Here is an 18,413-nt window from a genome sequence, read left to right on the forward strand (position 1 = left end):
TGGATAGGGAAAAAAGTGGTCTGATTATGACATCATAATGCAAAAAAGAAATAAACAAAAGCTTACGGCACCTGAGGTTCCTAGTTGGTCTCCCATACAAGTACTAACCAGACCCGAGTCTGGATGGTTTCCGAGATCTGACGAGATCAGGCATTTTCAGACTGGTATGGCCGTAAGCGAAATTAAGAGAATGCGATCTCGTTAATGTTGGTAGAATATCAAACTCTGGTTGCGACAAAAGACAAGATGCTTCTGGATAGGGAAAAAAGTGGTCTGATTATGACATCATAATGCAAAAAATAAATAAACAAAAGCTTACGGCACCTGAGGTTCCTAGTTGGTCTCCCATACAAGTACTAACCAGGCCCGAGTCTGGATGGCTTCTGAGATCTGACGAGATCAGGCATTTTCAGACTGGTATGGCCGTAAGTGAAATTAAGAGAATGCGATCTCGCTAATGTTGGTAGAATATCAAACTCTGGTTGCGACAAAAGACAAGACGCTTCTGGATAGGGAAAAAAGTGGTCTGATTATGACATCATAATGCAAAAAGGAAATAAACAAAAGCTTACGGCACCTGAGGTTCCTAGTTGGTCTCCCATACAAGTACTAACCAAGCCCGAGTCTGGATGGCTTCCGAGATCTGATGAGATCAGGCATTTTCAGACTGGTATGGCCGTAAGTGAAATTAAGAGAATGCGATCTCGCTAATGTTGGTAGAATATCAAACTCTGGTTGCGACAAAAGACAAGACGCTTCTGGATAGGGAAAAAAGTGGTCTGATTATGACATCATAATGCAAAAAAGAAATAAACAAAAGCTTACGGCACCTGAGGTTCCTAGTTGGTCTCCCATACAAGTACTAACCAGGCCCGAGTCTGGATGGCTTCCGAGAGCTGACGAGATCAGCCATTTTCAGACTGGTATGGCCGTAAGTGAAATTAAGAGAATGCGATCTCGCTAATGTTGGTAGAATATCAAACTCTGGTTGCGACAAAAGACAAGACGCTTCTGGATAGGGAAAAACGTGGTCTGATTATGACATCATAATGCAAAAAAGAAATAAACAAAAGCTTACGGCACCTGAGGTTCCTAGTTGGTCTCCCATACAAGTACTAACCAGGCCCGAGTCTGGATGGCTTCCGAGATCTGGCATTTTCAGACTGGTATGGCCGTAAGGGAAACTAAGAGAATGCGATCTCGCTAATGTTGGTAGAATATCAAACTCTGGTTGCGACAAAAGACAAGACGCTTCTGGACAGGGAAAAAAGTGGTCTGATTATGACATCATAATGCAAAAAAGAAATAAACAAAAGCTTACGGCACCTGAGGTTCCTAGTTGGTCTCCCATAGGGAAAAAAGTGGTCTGATTATGACATCATAATGCAAAAAAGAAATAAACAAAAGCTTACGGCACCTGAGGTTCCTAGTTGGTCTCCCATACAAGTACTAACCAGGCCCGAGTCTGGATGGCTTCTGAGATCTGACGAGATCAGGCATTTTCAGACTGGTATGGCCGTAAATGAAATTAAGAGAATGCAATCTCGCTAATGTTGGTAGAATATCAAACTCTGGTTGCGACAAAAGACAAGACGCTTCTGGATAGGGAAAAAAGTGGTCTGATTATGACATCATAATGCAAAAAAGAAATAAACAAAAGCTTACGGCACCTGAGGTTCCTAGTTGGTCTCCCATACAAGTACTAACCAGGCCCGAGTCTGGATGGCTTCCGAGAGCTGACGAGATCAGGCATTTTCAGACTGGTATGGCCGTAAGCGAAATTAAGAGAATGCGATCTCGCTAATGTTGGTAGATAATCAAACTCTGGTTGCGACAAAAGACAAGACGCTTCTGGATAGGGAAAAAAGTGGTCTGATTATGACATCATAATGCAAAAAAGAAATAAACAAAAGCTTACGGCACCTGAGGTTCCTAGTTGGTCTCCCATACAAGTACTAACCAGGCCCGAGTCTGGATGGCTTCCGAGATCAGGCATTTTCAGACTGGTATGGCCGTAAGTGAAATTAAGAGAATGCGATCTCGCTAATGTTGGTAGAATATCAAACTCTGGTTGCGACAAAAGACAAGACGCTTCTGGATAGGGAAAAAAGTGGTCTGATTATGACATCATAATGCAAAAAAGAAATGAACAAAAGCTTACGGCACCTGAGGTTCCTAGTTGGTCTCCCATACAAGTACTAACCAGGCCCGAGTCTGGATGGCTTCCGAGATCTGGCATTTTCAGACTGGTATGGCCGTAAGGGAAATTACGAGAATGCCATCTCGCTAATGTTGGTAGAATATCAAACTCTGGTTGCGACAAAAACAAGACGCTTCTGGACAGGGAAAAAAGTGGTCTGATTATGACATCATAATGCAAAAAAGAAATAAACAAAAGCTTACGGCACCTGAGGTTCCTAGTTGGTCTCCCATAGGGAAAAAAGTGGTCTGATTATGACATCATAATGCAAAAAAGAAATAAACAAACGCTTACGGCACCTGAGGTTCCTAGTTGGTCTCCCATACAAGTACTAACCAGGCCTGAGTCTGGATGGCTTCTGAGATCTGACGAGATCAGGCATTTTCAGACTGGTATGGCCGTAAGTGAAATTAAGAGAATGCGATCTCGCTAATGTTGGTAGAATATCAAACTCTGGTTGCGACAAAAGACAAGACGCTTCTGGATAGGGAAAAAAGTGGTCTGATTATGACATCATAATGCAAAAAAGAAATAAACAAAAGCTTACGGCACCTGAGGTTCCTAGTTGGTCTCCCATAGGGAAAAAAAGTGGTCTGATTATGACATCCTAATGCAAAAAAGAAATAAACAAAAGCTTACGGCACCTGAGGCTCCTAGTTAGTCTCCCATACAAGTACTAACCAGGCCCGAGTCTGGATGGCTTCCGAGATCTGACGAGATCAGGCATTTTCAGACTGGTATGGCCGTAAGTGAAATTAAGAGAATGCGATCTCGCTAATGTTGGTAGAATATCAAACTCTGGTTGCGACAAAAGACAAGACGCTTCTGGATAGGGAAAAAAGTGGTCTGATTATGACATCATAATGCAAAAAAGAAATAAACAAAAGCTTACGGCACCTGAGGTTCCTAGTTGGTCTCCCATACAAGTACTAACCAGACCCGAGTCTGGATGGTTTCCGAGATCTGACGAGATCAGGCATTTTCAGACTGGTATGGCCGTAAGCGAAATTAAGAGAATGCGATCTCGTTAATGTTGGTAGAATATCAAACTCTGGTTGCGACAAAAGACAAGATGCTTCTGGATAGGGAAAAAAGTGGTCTGATTATGACATCATAATGCAAAAAAGAAATAAACAAAAGCTTACGGCACCTGAGGTTCCTAGTTGGTCTCCCATACAAGTACTAACCAGGCCCGAGTCTGGATGGCTTCTGAGATCTGACGATATCAGGCATTTTCAGACTGGTATGGCCGTAAGTGAAATTAAGAGAATGCGATCTCGCTAATGTTGGTAGAATATCAAACTCTGGTTGCGACAAAAGACAAGACGCTTCTGGATAGGGAAAAAAGTGGTCTGATTATGACATCATAATGCAAAAAGGAAATAAACAAAAGCTTACGGCACCTGAGGTTCCTAGTTGGTCTCCCATACAAGTACTAACCAAGCCCGAGTCTGGATGGCTTCCGAGATCTGATGAGATCAGGCATTTTCAGACTGGTATGGCCGTAAGTGAAATTAAGAGAATGCGATCTCGCTAATGTTGGTAGAATATCAAACTCTGGTTGCGACAAAAGACAAGACGCTTCTGGATAGGGAAAAAAGTGGTCTGATTATGACATCATAATGCAAAAAAGAAATAAACAAAAGGTTACGGCACCTGAGGTTCCTAGTTGGTCTCCCATACAAGTACTAACCAGGCCCGAGTCTGGATGGCTTCCGAGAGCTGACGAGATCAGCCATTTTCAGACTGGTATGGCCGTAAGTGAAATTAAGAGAATGCGATCTCGCTAATGTTGGTAGAATATCAAACTCTGGTTGCGACAAAAGACAAGACGCTTCTGGATAGGGAAAAACGTGGTCTGATTATGACATCATAATGCAAAAAAGAAATAAACAAAAGCTTACGGCACCTGAGGTTCCTAGTTGGTCTCCCATACAAGTACTAACCAGGCCCGAGTCTGGATGGCTTCCGAGATCTGGCATTTTCAGACTGGTATGGCCGTAAGGGAAACTAAGAGAATGCGATCTCGCTAATGTTGGTAGAATATCAAACTCTGGTTGCGACAAAAGACAAGACGCTTCTGGACAGGGAAAAAAGTGGTCTGATTATGACATCATAATGCAAAAAAGAAATAAACTAAAGCTTACGGCACCTGAGGTTCCTAGTTGGTCTCCCATAGGGAAAAAAGTGGTCTGATTATGACATCATAATGCAAAAAAGAAATAAAAAAAAGCTTACGGCACCTGAGGTTCCTAGTTGGTCTCCCATACAAGTACTAACCAGGCCCGAGTCTGGATGGCTTCTGAGATCTGACGAGATCAGGCATTTTCAGACTGGTATGGCCGTAAATGAAATTAAGAGAATGCAATCTCGCTAATGTTGGTAGAATATCAAACTCTGGTTGCGACAAAAGACAAGACGCTTCTGGATAGGGAAAAAAGTGGTCTGATTATGACATCATAATGCAAAAAAGAAATAAACAAAAGCTTACGGCACCTGAGGTTCCTAGTTGGTCTCCCATAGGGAAAAAAGTGGTCTGATTATGACATCATAATGCAAAAAGGAAATAAACAAAAGCTTACGGCACCTGAGGTTCCTAGTTGGTCTCCCATACAAGTACTAACCAAGCCCGAGTCTGGATGGCTTCCGAGATCTGATGAGATCAGGCATTTTCAGACTGGTATGGCCGTAAGTGAAATTAAGAGAATGCGATCTCGCTAATGTTGGTAGAATATCAAACTCTGGTTGCGACAAAAGACAAGACGCTTCTGGATAGGGAAAAAAGTGGTCTGATTATGACATCATAATGCAAAAAAGAAATAAACAAAAGCTTACGGCACCTGAGGTTCCTAGTTGGTCTCCCATACAAGTACTAACCAGGCACGAGTCTGGATGGCTTCCGAGATCTGACGAGATCAGGCATTTTCAGACTGGTATGGCCGTAAGGGAAATTAAGAGAATGCGATCTCGCTAATGTTGGTAGAATATCAAACTCTGGTTGCGACAAAAGACAAGACGCTTCTGGATAGGGAAAAAAGTGGTCTGATTATGACATCATAATGCAAAAAAGAAATAAATAAAAGCTTACGGCACCTGAGGTTCCTAGTTGGTCTCCCATAGGGAAAAAAAGTGGTCTGATTATGACATCATAATGCAAAAAAGAAATAAACAAAAGCTTACGGCACCTGAGGTTCCTAGTTGGTCTCCCATAGGGAAAAAAAGTGGTCTGATTATGACATCATAATGCAAAAAAGAAATAAACAAAAGCTTACAGCACCTGAGGTTCCTAGTTGGTCTCCCATACAAGTACTAACCAGGCCCGAGTCTGGATGGCTTCCAAGATCTGACGAGATCAGGCATTTTCAGACTGGTATGGCCGTAAGGGAAATTAAGAGAATGCGATCTCGCTAATGTTGGTAGAATATCAAACTCTGGTTGCGACAAAAGACAAGACGCTTCTGGATAGGGAAAAAAGTGGTCTGATTATGACATCATAATGCAAAAAAGAAATAAATAAAAGCTTACGGCACCTGAGGTTCCTAGTTGGTCTCCCATAGGGAAAAAAGTGTTCTGATTATGACATCATAATGCAAAAAAGAAATAAACAAAAGCTTACGGCACCTGAGGTTCCTAGTTGGTCTCCCATACAAGTACTAACCAGGCCCGAGTCTGGATGGCTTCCGAGATCTGGCATGATCAGGCATTTTCAGACTGGTATGGCCGTAAGGGAAATTAAGAGAATGCGATCTCGCTAATGTTGGTAGAATATCAAACTCTGGTTGCGACAAAAGACAAGACGCTTCTGGATAGGGAAAAAAGTGGTCTGATTATGACATCATAATGCAAAAAAGAAATAAACAAAAGCTTACGGCACCTGAGGTTCCTAGTTGGTCTCCCATAGGGAAAAAAGTGGTCTGATTATGACATCATAATGCAAAAAAGAAATAAACAAAAGCTTACGGCACCTGAGGTTCCTAGTTGGTCTCCCATAGGGAAAAAAGTGGTCTGATTATGACATCATAATGCAAAAAAGAAATAAACAAAAGCTTACGGCACCTGAGGTTCCTAGTTGGTCTCCCATACAAGTACTAACCAGGCCCGAGTCTGGATGGCTTCCGAGATCTGACAAGATCAGGCATTTTCAGACTGGTATGGCCGTAAGGGAAATTAAGAGAATGCGATCTCGCTAATGTTGGTAGAATATCAAACTCTGGTTGCGACAAAAGACAAGACGCTTCTGGATAGGGAAAAAAGTGGTCTGATTATGACATCATAATGCAAAAAATAAATAAACAAAAGCTTACGGCACCTGAGGTTCCTAGTTGGTCTCCCATAGGGAAAAAAGTGGTCTGATTATGACATCATAATTCAAAAAAGAAATAAACAAAAGCTTACGGCACCTGAGGTTCCTAGTTGGTCTCCCATACAAGTACTAACCAGGCCCGAGTCTGGATGGCTTCCGAGATCTGACGAGATCAGGCATTTTCAGACTGGTATGGCCGTAAGTGAAACTAAGAGAATGCGATCTCGCTAATGTTGGTAGAATATCAAACTCTGGTTGCGACAAAAGACAAGACGCTTCTGGATAGGGAAAAAAGTGGTCTGATTATGACATCATAATGCAAAAAAGAAATAAACAAAAGCTTACGGCACCTGAGGTTCCTAGTTGGTCTCCCATAGGGAAAAAAGTGGTCTGATTATGACATCATAATGCAAAAAAGAAATAAACAAAAGCTTACAGCACCTGAGGTTCCTAGTTGGTCTCCCATACAAGTACTAACCAGGCCCGAGTCTGGATGGCTTCCGAGATCTGACGAGATCAGGCATTTTCAGACTGGTATGGCCGTAAGGGAAATTAAGAGAATGCGATCTCGCTAATGTTGGTAGAATATCAAACTCTGGTTGCGACAAAAGACAAGACGCTTCTGGATAGGGAAAAAAGTGGTCTGATTATGACATCATAATGCAAAAAAGAAATAAATAAAAGCTTACGGCACCTGAGGTTCCTAGTTGGTCTCCCATAGGGAAAAAAGTGGTCTGATTATGACATCATAATGCAAAAAAGAAATAAACAAAAGCTTACGGCACCTGAGGTTCCTAGTCGGTCTCCCATACAAGTACTAACCAGGCCCGAGTCTGGATGGCTTCCGAGATCTGACAAGATCAGGCATTTTCAGACTGATGTGGCCGTAAGGGAAATTAAGAGAATGCGATCTCGCTAATGTTGGTAGAATATCAAACTCTGGTTGCGACAAAAGACAAGACGCTTCTGGATAGGGAAAAAAGTGGTCTGATTATGACATCATAATGCAAAAAAGAAATAAACAAAAGCTTACGGCACCTGAGGTTCCTAGTTGGTCTCCCATAGGGAAAAAAGTGGTCTGATTATGACATCATAATGCAAAAAAGAAATAAACAAAAGCTTACGGCACCTGAGGTTCCTAGTTGGTCTCCCATACAAGTACTAACCAGGCCCGAGTCTGGATGGCTTCCGAGATCTGACGAGATCAGGCATTTTCAGACTGGTATGGCCGTAAAGGAAATTAAGAGAATGCGATCTCGCTAATGTTGGTAGAATATCAAACTCTGGTTGCGACAAAAGACAAGACGCTTCTGGATAGGGAAAAAAGTGGTCTGATTATGACATCATAATGCAAAAAAGAAATAAACAAAAGCTTACGGCACCTGAGGTTCCTAGTTGGTCTCCCATAGGGAAAAAAGTGGTCTGATTATGACATCATAATGCAAAAAAGAAATAAACAAAAGCTTACGGCACCTGAGGTTCCTAGTTGGTCTCCCATAGGGAAAAAAGTGGTCTGATTATGACATCATAATGCAAAAAAGAAATAAACAAAAGCTTACGGCACCTGAGGTTCCTAGTTGGTCTCCCATACAAGTACTAACCAGGCCCGAGTCTGGATGACTTCCGAGATCTGATGAGATCAGGCATTTTCAGACTGGTATGGCCGTAAGGGAAATTAAGAGAATGCGATCTAGCTAATGTTGGTAGAATATCAAACTCTGGTTGCGACAAAAGACAAGACGCTTCTGGATAGGGAAAAAAGTGGTCTGATTATGACATCATAATGCAAAAAATAAATAAACAAAAGCTTACGGCACCTGAGGTTCCTAGTTGGTCTCCCATAGGGAAAAAAGTGGTCTGATTATGACATCATAATGCAAAAAAGAAATAAACAAAAGCTTACGGCACCTGAGGTTCCTAGTTGGTCTCCCATAGGGAAAAAAGTGGTCTGATTATGACATCATAATGCAAAAAAGAAATAAACAAAAGCTTACGGCACCTGAGGTTCCTAGTTGGTCTCCCATACAAGTACTAACCAGGCCCGAGTCTGGATGACTTCCGAGATCTGACGAGATCAGGCATTTTCAGACTGGTATGGCCGTAAGGGAAATTAAGAGAATGCGATCTCGCTAATGTTGGTAGAATATCAAACTCTGGTTGCGACAAAAGACAAGACGCTTCTGGATAGGGAAAAAAGTGGTCTGATTATGACATCATAATGCAAAAAAGAAATAAACAAAAGCTTACGGCACCTGAGGATCCTAGTTGGTCTCCCATAGGGAAAAAAGTGGTCTGATTATGACATCATAATGCAAAAAAGAAATAAACAAAAGCTTACGGCACCTGAGGTTCCTAGTTGGTCTCCCATACAAGTACTAACCAGGCCCGAGTCTGGATGGCTTCCGAGATCTGACGAGATCAGGCATTTTCAGACTGGTATGGCCGTAAGTGAAATTAAGAGAATGCGATCTCGCTAATGTTGGTAGAATATCAAACTCTGGTTGCGACAAAAGACAAGACGCTTCTGGATAGGGAAAAAAGTGGTCTGATTATGACATCATAATGCAAAAAAGAAATAAACAAAAGCTTACGGCACCTGAGGTTCCTACTTGGTCTCCCATACAAGTACTAACCAGGCCCGAGTCTGGATGGCTTCCGAGATCTGACGAGATCAGGCATTTTCAGACTGGTATGGCCGTAAGGGAAATTAAGAGAATGCGATCTCGCTAATGTTGGTAGAATATCAAACTCTGGTTGCGACAAAAGACAAGACGCTTCTGTATAGGGAAAAAAGTGGTCTGATTATGACATCATAATGCAAAAAAGAAATAAACAAAAGCTTACGGCACCTGAGGTTCCTAGTTGGTCTCCCATAGGGAAAAAAGTGGTCTGATTATGACATCATAATGCAAAAAAGAAATAAACAAAAGCTTACGGCACCTGAGGTTCCTAGTTGGTCTCCCATAGGGAAAAAAGTGGTCTGATTATGACATCATAATGCAAAAAAGAAATAAACAAAAGCTTACAGCACCTGAGGTTCCTAGTTGGTCTCCCATACAAGTACTAACCAGGCACGAGTCTGGATGGCTTTCGAGATCTGACGAGATCAGGCATTTTCAGACTGGTATGGCCGTAAGGGAAATTAAGAGAATGCGATCTCGCTAATGTTGGTAGAATATCAAACTCTGGTTGCGACAAAAGACAAGACGCTTCTGGATAGGGAAAAAAGTGGTCTGATTATGACATCATAATGCAAAAAAGAAATAAACAAAAGCTTACGGCACCTGAGGTTCCTAGTTGGTCTCCCATAGGGAAAAAAGTGGTCTGATTATGACATCATAATGCAAAAAAGAAATAAACAAAAGCTTACGGCACCTGAGGTTCCTAGTTGGTCTCCCATACAAGTACTAACCAGGCCCGAGTCTGGATGGCTTCCGAGATCTGACAAGATCAGGCATTTTCAGACTGGTATGGTCGTAAGTGAAATTAAGAGAATGCGATCTCGCTAATGTTGGAAGAATATCAAACTCTGGTTGCGACAAAAGACAAGACGCTTCTGGATAGGGAAAAAAGTGGTCTGATTATGACATCATAATGCAAAAAAGAAATAAACAAAAGCTTACGGCACCTGAGGTTCCTAGTTGGTCTCCCTTACAAGTACTAACCAGGCCCGAGTCTGGAAGGCTTCCGAGATCTGATGAGATCAGGCATTTTCAGACTGGTATGGCCGTAAGTGAAATTAAGAGAATGCGATCTCGCTAATGTTGGTAGAATATCAAACTCTGGTTGCGACAAAAGACAAGACGCTTCTGGATAGGGAAAAAAGTGGTCTGATTATGACATCATAATGCAAAAAAGAAATAAACAAAAGCTTACGGCACCTGAGGTTCCTAGTTGGTCTCCCATAGGGAAAAAAGTGGTCTGATTATGACATCATAATGCAAAAAAGAAATAAACAAAAGCTTACGACACCTGAGGTTCCTAGTTGGTCTCCCATACAAGTACTAACCAGGCCCGAGTCTGGATGGCTTCCGAGATCTGACGAGATCAGGCATTTTCAGACTGGTATGGTCGTAAGTGAAATTAAGAGAATGCGATCTCGCTAATGTTGGTAGAATATCAAACTCTGGTTGCGACAAAAGACAAGATGCTTCTGGATAGGGAAAAAAGTGGTCTGATTATGACATCATAATGCAAAAAATAAATAAACAAAAGCTTACGGCACCTGAGGTTCCTAGTTTGTCTCCCAAACAAGTACTAACCAGGCTCGAGTCTGGATGGCTTCCGAGATCTGACGAGATCAGGCATTTTCAGACTGGTATGGCCGTAAGTGAAAATAAGAGAATGCGATCTCGCTAATGTTGGTAGAATATCAAACTCTGGTTGCGACAAAAGACAAGACGCTTCTGGATAGGGAAAAAAGTGGTCTGATTATGACATCATAATGCAAAAAAGAAATAAACAAAAGCTTACGGCACCTGAGGTTCCTAGTTGGTCTCCCATAGGGAAAAAAGTGGTCTGATTATGACATCATAATGCAAAAAAGAAATAAACACAAGCTTACGGCACCTGAGGTTCCTAGTTGGTCTCCCATACAAGTACTAACCAGGCCCGAGTCTGGATGGCTTCCGAGATCTGACGAGATCAGGCATTTTCAGACTGGTATGGCCGTAAGTGAAATTAAGAGAATGCGATCTCGCTAATGTTGGAAGAATATCAAACTCTGGTTGCGACAAAAGACAAGACGCTTCTGGATAGGGAAAAAAGTGGTCTGATTATGACATCATAATGCAAAAAAGAAATAAACAAAAGCTTACGGCACCTGAGGTTCCTAGTTGGTCTCCCATACAAGTACTAACCAGGCCCGAGTCTGGAAGGCTTCCGAGATCTGATGAGATCAGGCATTTTCAGACTGGTATGGCCGTAAGTGAAATTAAGAGAATGCGATCTCGCTAATGTTGGTAGAATATCAAACTCTGGTTGCGACAAAAGACAAGACGCTTCTGGATAGGGAAAAAAGTGGTCTGATTATGACATCATAATGCAAAAAAGAAATAAACAAAAGCTTACGGCACCTGAGGTTCCTAGTTGGTCTCCCATAGGGAAAAAAGTGGTCTGATTATGACATCATAATGCAAAAAAGAAATAAACAAAAGCTTACGGCACCTGAGGTTCCTAGTTGGTCTCCCATACAAGTACTAACCAGGCCCAAGTCTGGATGGCTTCCGAGATCTGACGAGATCAGGCATTTTCAGACTGGTATGGCCGTAAGCGAAACTAAGAGAATGCGATCTCGTTAATGTTGGTAGAATATCAAACTCTGGTTGCGACAAAAGACAAGATGCTTCTGGATAGGGAAAAAAGTGGTCTGATTATGACATCATAATGCAAAAAAGAAATAAACAATAGCTTACGGCACCTGAGGTTCCTAGTTGGTCTCCCATACAAGTACTAATCAGACCCGAGTCTGGATGGCTTCCGAGATCTGACGAGATCAGGCATTTTCAGACTGGTATGGCCGTAAGTGAAATTAAGAGAATGCGATCTCGCTAATGTTGGTAGAATATCAAACTCTGGTTGCGACAAAAGACAAGATGCTTCTGGATAGGGAAAAAAGTGGTCTGATTATGACATCATAATGCAAAAAATAAATAAACAAAAGCTTACGGCACCTGAGGTTCCTAGTTTGTCTCCCAAACAAGTACTAACCAGGCTCGAGTCTGGATGGCTTCCGAGATCTGACGAGATCAGGCATTTTCAGACTGGTATGGCCGTAAGTGAAAATAAGAGAATGCGATCTCGCTAATGTTGGTAGAATATCAAACTCTGGTTGCGACAAAAGACAAGACGCTTCTGGATAGGGAAAAAAGTGGTCTGATTATGACATCATAATGCAAAAAAGAAATAAACAAAAGCTTACGGCACCTGAGGTTCCTAGTTGGTCTCCCATAGGGAAAAAAGTGGTCTGATTATGACATCATAATGCAAAAAAGAAATAAACAAAAGCTTACGGCACCTGAGGTTCCTACTTGGTCTCCCATACAAGTACTAACCAGGCCCGAGTCTGGATGGCTTCCGAGATCTGACGAGATCAGGCATTTTCAGACTGGTATGGCCGTAAGAGAAATTAAGAGAATGCGATCTCGCTAATGTTGGTAGAATATCAAACTCTGGTTGCGACAAAAGACAAGACGCTTCTGGATAGGGAAAAAAGTGGTCTGATTATGACATCATAATGCAAAAAAGAAATAAACAAAAGCTTACGGCACCTGAGGTTCCTAGTTGGTCTCCCATAGGGAAAAAAGTGGTCTGATTATGACATCATAATGCAAAAAAGAAATAAACAAAAGCTTACGGCACCTGAGGTTCCTAGTTGGTCTCCCATACAAGTACTAACCAGGCCCGAGTCTGGATGGCTTCCGAGATCTGACGAGATCAGGCATTTTCAGACTGGTATGGCCGTAAGGGAAATTAAGAGAATGCGATCTCGCTAATGTTGGTAGAATATCAAACTCTGGTTGCGACAAAAGACAAGACGCTTCTGGATAGGGAAAAAAGTGGTCTGATTATGACATCATAATGCAAAAAAGAAATAAACAAAAGCTTACGGCACCTGAGGTTCCTAGTTGGTCTCCCATAGGGAAAAAAGTGGTCTGATTATGACATCATAATGCAAAAAAGAAATAAACAAAAGCTTACGGCACCTGAGGTTCCTAGTTGGTCTCCCATACAAGTACTAACCAGGCCCGAGTCTGGATGGCTTCCGAGATCTGACGAGATCAGGCATTTTCAGACTGGTATGGCCGTAAGGGAAATTAAGAGAATGCGATCTCGCTAATGTTGGTAGAATATCAAACTCTGGTTGCGACAAAAGACAAGACGCTTCTGGATAGGGAAAAAAGTGGTCTGATTATGACATCATAATGCAAAAAAGAAATAAACAAAAGCTTACGGCACCTGAGGTTCCTAGTTGGTCTCCCATAGGGAAAAAAGTGGTCTGATTATGACATCATAATGCAAAAAAGAAATAAACTAAAGCTTACGGCACCTGAGGTTCCTAGTTGGTCTCCCATACAAGTACTAACCAGGCCCGAGTCTGGATGGCTTCCGAGATCTGACGAGATCAGGCATTTTCAGACTGGTATGGCCGTAAGGGAAATTAAGAGAATGCGATCTCGCTAATGTTGGTAGAATATCAAACTCTGGTTGCGACAAAAGACAAGACGCTTCTGGGGGCGGGGCCTGACAGCTAAGATGGCCGGTCGCACAATCCAAGAGCTCCTGTACTAAAGAACATAATCGGGCTCCTACAGAGTGACTTACTAACGATGGCAAAAAACGGTGCCCGGGGATCGACCCAGAACACCATGAGACACAGAATGGTACCGGTCCAGTTCCAACCCGACGCAGAAAATCCTGTGTCGACCATGCGGCCCACATCAGAGCAATGCCTGAGGCCCGGGGGAGTCGGACGATCACCCGGCACAGGACACAAGCGAGACCTCCAAACAGCCCTGCTACCCCCCCCTATGGACCGGCGGGGGATATCCCGGTCCTCGCTGGGGGCGACTACCCCCACAAAACTGCCTGACAGTGCGACAATGTGTAAAGCAAAACGTGGAGGGCGAGGCCAAAACAAGATGGCGGCACAGTTGCAGCCTACAACACAGCACCCACTTACTGAGCCACCTAAGTGTACATGGGAGTTCTATGCCCGACTCCGAACCAGCCTCTGGACTCAGCTAAACACCCGGAGACTGACCTTCAAGCAGGTGATGAGAGCGGCAGCGGGATGGATCCGCCCGGCGATCCGACGCCACGTGGGAGTAAACCCCCCTCGAGTCAGATCGACCCCCCGACAGAACCGGAGCCAGAGGCCAACACAGGGGGACACAGTGCAAAGATGCTGGGACACCAGGGTCAATGCCCCCAAGCACCAGAGCGAGAACCGCCGGAGCACCCGACCTGTCCGCCCTTCAGCGGCCCCAGCAACCTATGCCCAGCTTGACTTGCTCCCGCACAGGAGAAATCACGGTACCGACCGCAACGCTGTCCGGGAGGTGGTGAGATCAGTTGCAGGAGGAAACCCCAGGCGGAGGACCCCTCCACACCTCACAGATGGGGGAACCTTCGCACCATCCCAGAGCCGAATGGAGGGAGAGTGCTGCCCCCACCGCCTCACGACCCTGGAGAAGCCGTCAGCTAGCAAGCAGACCACACCGAAACTGGGTATTGGCTGAGGCAAGCACTGGTCTGTATACTTGAGGCGGGTGGCCGCCGGCTGCACCGGACAATGCACACTGAACACCCGGCCAAAGCAGCTGAACTAAAAGGGAGAATTGTGGCATAAAACGATCTACTCTGGCAAGATATTGCAGCCATCCACTCCAGTGACTAACCCTGTGATATTTTCTTTCTTTATTTCCACTGACTTTCACTTTTATACCGGGAAGCATTGCACTGCTGGACGCTCTGGAGACCGTGCCAAACCGGGGTCCACTCAGGCCCATTACGTGGGACTTTTAACTGTCCGGTGAGATGGACTCATGAGAAACCACACAAGGACTCACGGTAACTCCCTCAGATGCCCCGGGGCACCCAGCTGTGCTGAGATAGTCAATACCCCGCACTCAGAGACTTCCAGTCCACCTGGCAGGCCAGCTCGTGAGGACCCCCGATGGGGATCACAGTTCTTAACTGTTTATAATTGTGTTTTGGACACACACTTGTTTTTCCGGGTTAATGTTAATAGTGATAGCACGCAACAACACAGAGACAAACCTAACCGCACAACACGACATACCAGCCCAAATAGGCACAAAACACACCATAAGGCACTAGTTCTTCCGCGGGGTGTACGGGTGGCCGGGCGGGGCACCATCTACAACTCGTTAGCTCATTTACTTATGGCACAACTTAACTGGGAGCTGCAAACTACCCGGCTACTAAAGCGAGACATAACATGCTCTCACACAACCCCCATCGACACAGCTCAGTTGACACGGCTAAACGCAACTCACTTAACCTTACCTTGACAGTATAGCGCCCTAGCCGAGCAAGAGTTATGTCTCAGGGAACTACCACACAATTTGCCTAAGCACTACTTCTAAGCCGACCACTACCACAAGGTAACCAATACTGTTGCACTACACACACGGTAGCGTAAGCCACTCTAATACAGCCAATGATACTCACTCATTACTATTTTGATAATGTAAACGTTTAGTTATCCTTGTTATCTATAAAAATATAAAAATGTTAGGTAGGCTAGATAATTGAAATGACGGAATAGTCTGTTTAAGCCACCCTACTATAGCGATGTTACTCTATGTCACAACAAGCCTTTATACCTATCTTGGCTAAACTTGCGACCCAATAATCCAGAAAAATGTCGGTATGTTTCTATGTATCTGTACCTCATATGTTGTAACCTGTAACTGACACAGAAGTTTAACCCTTGATGACACCACATTACTTTAAAAATAGTGCTGTGAATCAGACATGTGATGTTCTGTACTGGATGTGTTATTACCTTTTTGCTATGTCCATGTCTATGCGTGAAATCTGCAAAGCACTACAAAAATAAAGAATTAAAAAAAAAAAAAAGACAAGACGCTTCTGGATAGGGAAAAAAGTGGTCTGATTATGACATCATAATGCAAAAAAGAAATAAACAAAAGCTTACGGCACCTGAGGTTCCTAGTTGGTCTCCCATAGGGAAAAAAGTGGTCTGATTATGACATCATAATGCAAAAAAGAAATAAACAAAAGCTTACAGCACCTGAGGTTCCTAGTTGGTCTCCCATACAAGTACTAACCAGGCCCGAGTCTGGATGGCTTCCGAGATCTGACGAGATCAGGCATTTTCAGACTGGTATGGCCGTAAGGGAAATTAAGAGAATGCGATCTCGCTAATGTTGGTAGAATATCAAACTCTGGTTGCGACAAAAGACAAGACGCTTCTGGATAGGGAAAAAAGTGGTCTGATTATGACATCATAATGCAAAAAAGAAATAAACAAAAGCTTACGGCACCTGAGGTTCCTAGTTGGTCTCCCATAGGGAAAAAAGTGGTCTGATTATGACATCATAATGCAAAAAAGAAATAAACAAAAGCTTACAGCACCTGAGGTTCCTAGTTGGTCTCCCATACAAGTACTAACCAGGCCCGAGTCTGGATGGCTTCCGAGATCTGACGAGATCAGGCATTTTCAGACTGGTATGGCCGTAATGGAAATTAAGAGAATGCGATCTCGCTAATGTTGGTAGAATATCAAACTCTGGTTGCGACAAAAGACAAGACGCTTCTGGATAGGGAAAAAAGTGGTCTGATTATGACATCATAATGCAAAAAAGAAATAAATAAAAGCTTACGGCACCTGAGGTTCCTAGTTGGTCTCCCATAGGGAAAAAAAGTGGTCTGATTATGACATCATAATGCAAAAAAGAAATAAACAAAAGCTTACGGCACCTGAGGTTCCTAGTTGGTCTCCCATAGGGAAAAAAGTGGTCTGATTATGACATCATAATGCAAAAAAGAAATAAACAAAAGCTTACAGCACCTGAGGTTCCTAGTTGGTCTCCCATACAAGTACTAACCAGGCCCGAGTCTGGATGGCTTCCGAGATCTGACGAGATCAGGCATTTTCAGACTGGTATGGCCGTAAGGGGAATTAAGAGAATGCGATCTCGCTAATGTTGGTAGAATATCAAACTCTGGTTGCGACAAAAGACAAGACTCTTCTGGATAGGGGAAAAAGTGGTCTGATTATGACATCATAATGCAAAAAAGAAATAAACAAAAGCTTACGGCACCTGAGGTTCCTAGTTGGTCTCCCATACAAGTACTAACCAGGCACGAGTCTGGATGGCTTCCGAGATCTGACGAGATCAGGCATTTTCAGACTGGTATGGCCGTAAGGGAAATTAAGAGAATGCGATCTCGCTAATGTTGGTAGAATATCAAACTCTGGTTGCGACAAAAGACAAGACGCTTCTGGATAGGGAAAAAAGTGGTCTGATTATGACATCATAATGCAAAAAAGAAATAAATAAAAGCTTACGGCACCTGAGGTTCCTAGTTGGTCTCCCATAGGGAAAAAAAGTGGTCTGATTATGACATCATAATGCAAAAAAGAAATAAACAAAAGCTTACGGCACCTGAGGTTCCTAGTTGGTCTCCCATAGGGAAAAAAGTGGTCTGATTATGACATCATAATGCAAAAAAGAAATAAACAAAAGCTTACAGCACCTGAGGTTCCTAGTTGGTCTCCCATACAAGTACTAACCAGGCCCGAGTCTGGATGGCTTCCAAGATCTGACGAGATCAGGCATTTTCAGACTGGTATGGCCGTAAGGGAAATTAAGAGAATGCGATCTCGCTAATGTTGGTAGAATATCAAACTCTGGTTGCGACAAAAGACAAGACGCTTCTGGATAGGGAAAAAAGTGGTCTGATTATGACATCATAATGCAAAAAAGAAATAAATAAAAGCTTACGGCACCTGAGGTTCCTAGTTGGTCTCCCATAGGGAAAAAAGTGTTCTGATTATGACATCATAATGCAAAAAAGAAATAAACAAAAGCTTACGGCACCTGAGGTTCCTAGTTGGTCTCCCATACAAGTACTAACCAGGCCCGAGTCTGGATGGCTTCCGAGATCTGGCATGATCAGGCATTTTCAGACTGGTATGGCCGTAAGGGAAATTAAGAGAATGCGATCTCGCTAATGTTGGTAGAATATCAAACTCTGGTTGCGACAAAAGACAAGACGCTTCTGGATAGGGAAAAAAGTGGTCTGATTATGACATCATAATGCAAAAAAGAAATAAACAAAAGCTTACGGCACCTGAGGTTCCTAGTTGGTCTCCCATAGGGAAAAAAGTGGTCTGATTATGACATCATAATGCAA

General features: G+C 43.1%; 47 pseudogenes; all 47 read right to left on the reverse strand.

Moving 5' to 3' along the window:
- Positions 1-59: 59 nt before the first annotated feature.
- Positions 60-178, reverse strand: LOC134594209 (5S ribosomal RNA; annotated as a pseudogene).
- Positions 179-312: 134 nt separating this feature from the next.
- Positions 313-431, reverse strand: LOC134594612 (5S ribosomal RNA; annotated as a pseudogene).
- A 134-nt stretch (positions 432-565) lies between these two features.
- LOC134594517 (5S ribosomal RNA) lies at positions 566-684 on the reverse strand (annotated as a pseudogene).
- Positions 685-818: 134 nt separating this feature from the next.
- LOC134587789 (5S ribosomal RNA) lies at positions 819-937 on the reverse strand (annotated as a pseudogene).
- Positions 938-1,405: 468 nt separating this feature from the next.
- LOC134589295 (5S ribosomal RNA) lies at positions 1,406-1,524 on the reverse strand (annotated as a pseudogene).
- Positions 1,525-1,658: 134 nt separating this feature from the next.
- Positions 1,659-1,777, reverse strand: LOC134594504 (5S ribosomal RNA; annotated as a pseudogene).
- A 134-nt stretch (positions 1,778-1,911) lies between these two features.
- Positions 1,912-2,020, reverse strand: LOC134589277 (5S ribosomal RNA; annotated as a pseudogene).
- A 467-nt stretch (positions 2,021-2,487) lies between these two features.
- LOC134596375 (5S ribosomal RNA) lies at positions 2,488-2,606 on the reverse strand (annotated as a pseudogene).
- Positions 2,607-2,832: 226 nt separating this feature from the next.
- On the reverse strand, positions 2,833-2,951 carry LOC134596794 (5S ribosomal RNA; annotated as a pseudogene).
- A 134-nt stretch (positions 2,952-3,085) lies between these two features.
- Positions 3,086-3,204, reverse strand: LOC134594210 (5S ribosomal RNA; annotated as a pseudogene).
- A 134-nt stretch (positions 3,205-3,338) lies between these two features.
- Positions 3,339-3,457, reverse strand: LOC134596733 (5S ribosomal RNA; annotated as a pseudogene).
- A 134-nt stretch (positions 3,458-3,591) lies between these two features.
- On the reverse strand, positions 3,592-3,710 carry LOC134594518 (5S ribosomal RNA; annotated as a pseudogene).
- Positions 3,711-3,844: 134 nt separating this feature from the next.
- Positions 3,845-3,963, reverse strand: LOC134588882 (5S ribosomal RNA; annotated as a pseudogene).
- A 468-nt stretch (positions 3,964-4,431) lies between these two features.
- On the reverse strand, positions 4,432-4,550 carry LOC134589306 (5S ribosomal RNA; annotated as a pseudogene).
- Positions 4,551-4,775: 225 nt separating this feature from the next.
- On the reverse strand, positions 4,776-4,894 carry LOC134594519 (5S ribosomal RNA; annotated as a pseudogene).
- Positions 4,895-5,028: 134 nt separating this feature from the next.
- On the reverse strand, positions 5,029-5,147 carry LOC134597863 (5S ribosomal RNA; annotated as a pseudogene).
- A 318-nt stretch (positions 5,148-5,465) lies between these two features.
- LOC134597146 (5S ribosomal RNA) lies at positions 5,466-5,584 on the reverse strand (annotated as a pseudogene).
- Positions 5,585-5,809: 225 nt separating this feature from the next.
- LOC134588319 (5S ribosomal RNA) lies at positions 5,810-5,928 on the reverse strand (annotated as a pseudogene).
- Positions 5,929-6,244: 316 nt separating this feature from the next.
- LOC134597091 (5S ribosomal RNA) lies at positions 6,245-6,363 on the reverse strand (annotated as a pseudogene).
- Positions 6,364-6,588: 225 nt separating this feature from the next.
- Positions 6,589-6,707, reverse strand: LOC134590738 (5S ribosomal RNA; annotated as a pseudogene).
- A 225-nt stretch (positions 6,708-6,932) lies between these two features.
- LOC134595062 (5S ribosomal RNA) lies at positions 6,933-7,051 on the reverse strand (annotated as a pseudogene).
- Positions 7,052-7,276: 225 nt separating this feature from the next.
- LOC134588588 (5S ribosomal RNA) lies at positions 7,277-7,395 on the reverse strand (annotated as a pseudogene).
- Positions 7,396-7,620: 225 nt separating this feature from the next.
- On the reverse strand, positions 7,621-7,739 carry LOC134595472 (5S ribosomal RNA; annotated as a pseudogene).
- A 316-nt stretch (positions 7,740-8,055) lies between these two features.
- Positions 8,056-8,174, reverse strand: LOC134595162 (5S ribosomal RNA; annotated as a pseudogene).
- Positions 8,175-8,490: 316 nt separating this feature from the next.
- LOC134589456 (5S ribosomal RNA) lies at positions 8,491-8,609 on the reverse strand (annotated as a pseudogene).
- A 225-nt stretch (positions 8,610-8,834) lies between these two features.
- On the reverse strand, positions 8,835-8,953 carry LOC134590751 (5S ribosomal RNA; annotated as a pseudogene).
- Positions 8,954-9,087: 134 nt separating this feature from the next.
- Positions 9,088-9,206, reverse strand: LOC134595097 (5S ribosomal RNA; annotated as a pseudogene).
- Positions 9,207-9,522: 316 nt separating this feature from the next.
- LOC134588485 (5S ribosomal RNA) lies at positions 9,523-9,641 on the reverse strand (annotated as a pseudogene).
- A 225-nt stretch (positions 9,642-9,866) lies between these two features.
- LOC134598217 (5S ribosomal RNA) lies at positions 9,867-9,985 on the reverse strand (annotated as a pseudogene).
- Positions 9,986-10,119: 134 nt separating this feature from the next.
- On the reverse strand, positions 10,120-10,238 carry LOC134597909 (5S ribosomal RNA; annotated as a pseudogene).
- Positions 10,239-10,463: 225 nt separating this feature from the next.
- LOC134594305 (5S ribosomal RNA) lies at positions 10,464-10,582 on the reverse strand (annotated as a pseudogene).
- Positions 10,583-10,716: 134 nt separating this feature from the next.
- LOC134588947 (5S ribosomal RNA) lies at positions 10,717-10,835 on the reverse strand (annotated as a pseudogene).
- Positions 10,836-11,060: 225 nt separating this feature from the next.
- LOC134590763 (5S ribosomal RNA) lies at positions 11,061-11,179 on the reverse strand (annotated as a pseudogene).
- Positions 11,180-11,313: 134 nt separating this feature from the next.
- Positions 11,314-11,432, reverse strand: LOC134596252 (5S ribosomal RNA; annotated as a pseudogene).
- Positions 11,433-11,657: 225 nt separating this feature from the next.
- Positions 11,658-11,776, reverse strand: LOC134594851 (5S ribosomal RNA; annotated as a pseudogene).
- Positions 11,777-11,910: 134 nt separating this feature from the next.
- LOC134595057 (5S ribosomal RNA) lies at positions 11,911-12,029 on the reverse strand (annotated as a pseudogene).
- A 134-nt stretch (positions 12,030-12,163) lies between these two features.
- LOC134588948 (5S ribosomal RNA) lies at positions 12,164-12,282 on the reverse strand (annotated as a pseudogene).
- A 225-nt stretch (positions 12,283-12,507) lies between these two features.
- Positions 12,508-12,626, reverse strand: LOC134594317 (5S ribosomal RNA; annotated as a pseudogene).
- Positions 12,627-12,851: 225 nt separating this feature from the next.
- LOC134594597 (5S ribosomal RNA) lies at positions 12,852-12,970 on the reverse strand (annotated as a pseudogene).
- A 225-nt stretch (positions 12,971-13,195) lies between these two features.
- On the reverse strand, positions 13,196-13,314 carry LOC134594598 (5S ribosomal RNA; annotated as a pseudogene).
- Positions 13,315-13,539: 225 nt separating this feature from the next.
- Positions 13,540-13,658, reverse strand: LOC134594599 (5S ribosomal RNA; annotated as a pseudogene).
- A 2,614-nt stretch (positions 13,659-16,272) lies between these two features.
- On the reverse strand, positions 16,273-16,391 carry LOC134595063 (5S ribosomal RNA; annotated as a pseudogene).
- Positions 16,392-16,616: 225 nt separating this feature from the next.
- LOC134596957 (5S ribosomal RNA) lies at positions 16,617-16,735 on the reverse strand (annotated as a pseudogene).
- Positions 16,736-17,052: 317 nt separating this feature from the next.
- Positions 17,053-17,171, reverse strand: LOC134595064 (5S ribosomal RNA; annotated as a pseudogene).
- A 134-nt stretch (positions 17,172-17,305) lies between these two features.
- On the reverse strand, positions 17,306-17,424 carry LOC134597864 (5S ribosomal RNA; annotated as a pseudogene).
- Positions 17,425-17,741: 317 nt separating this feature from the next.
- Positions 17,742-17,860, reverse strand: LOC134597147 (5S ribosomal RNA; annotated as a pseudogene).
- A 225-nt stretch (positions 17,861-18,085) lies between these two features.
- On the reverse strand, positions 18,086-18,204 carry LOC134588320 (5S ribosomal RNA; annotated as a pseudogene).
- Between the last annotated feature and the right edge of the window lie 209 nt (positions 18,205-18,413).

Source organism: Pelobates fuscus, chromosome 2, assembly GCF_036172605.1.
Source record: "Pelobates fuscus isolate aPelFus1 chromosome 2, aPelFus1.pri, whole genome shotgun sequence".
Taxonomy (NCBI): domain Eukaryota; kingdom Metazoa; phylum Chordata; class Amphibia; order Anura; family Pelobatidae; genus Pelobates; species Pelobates fuscus.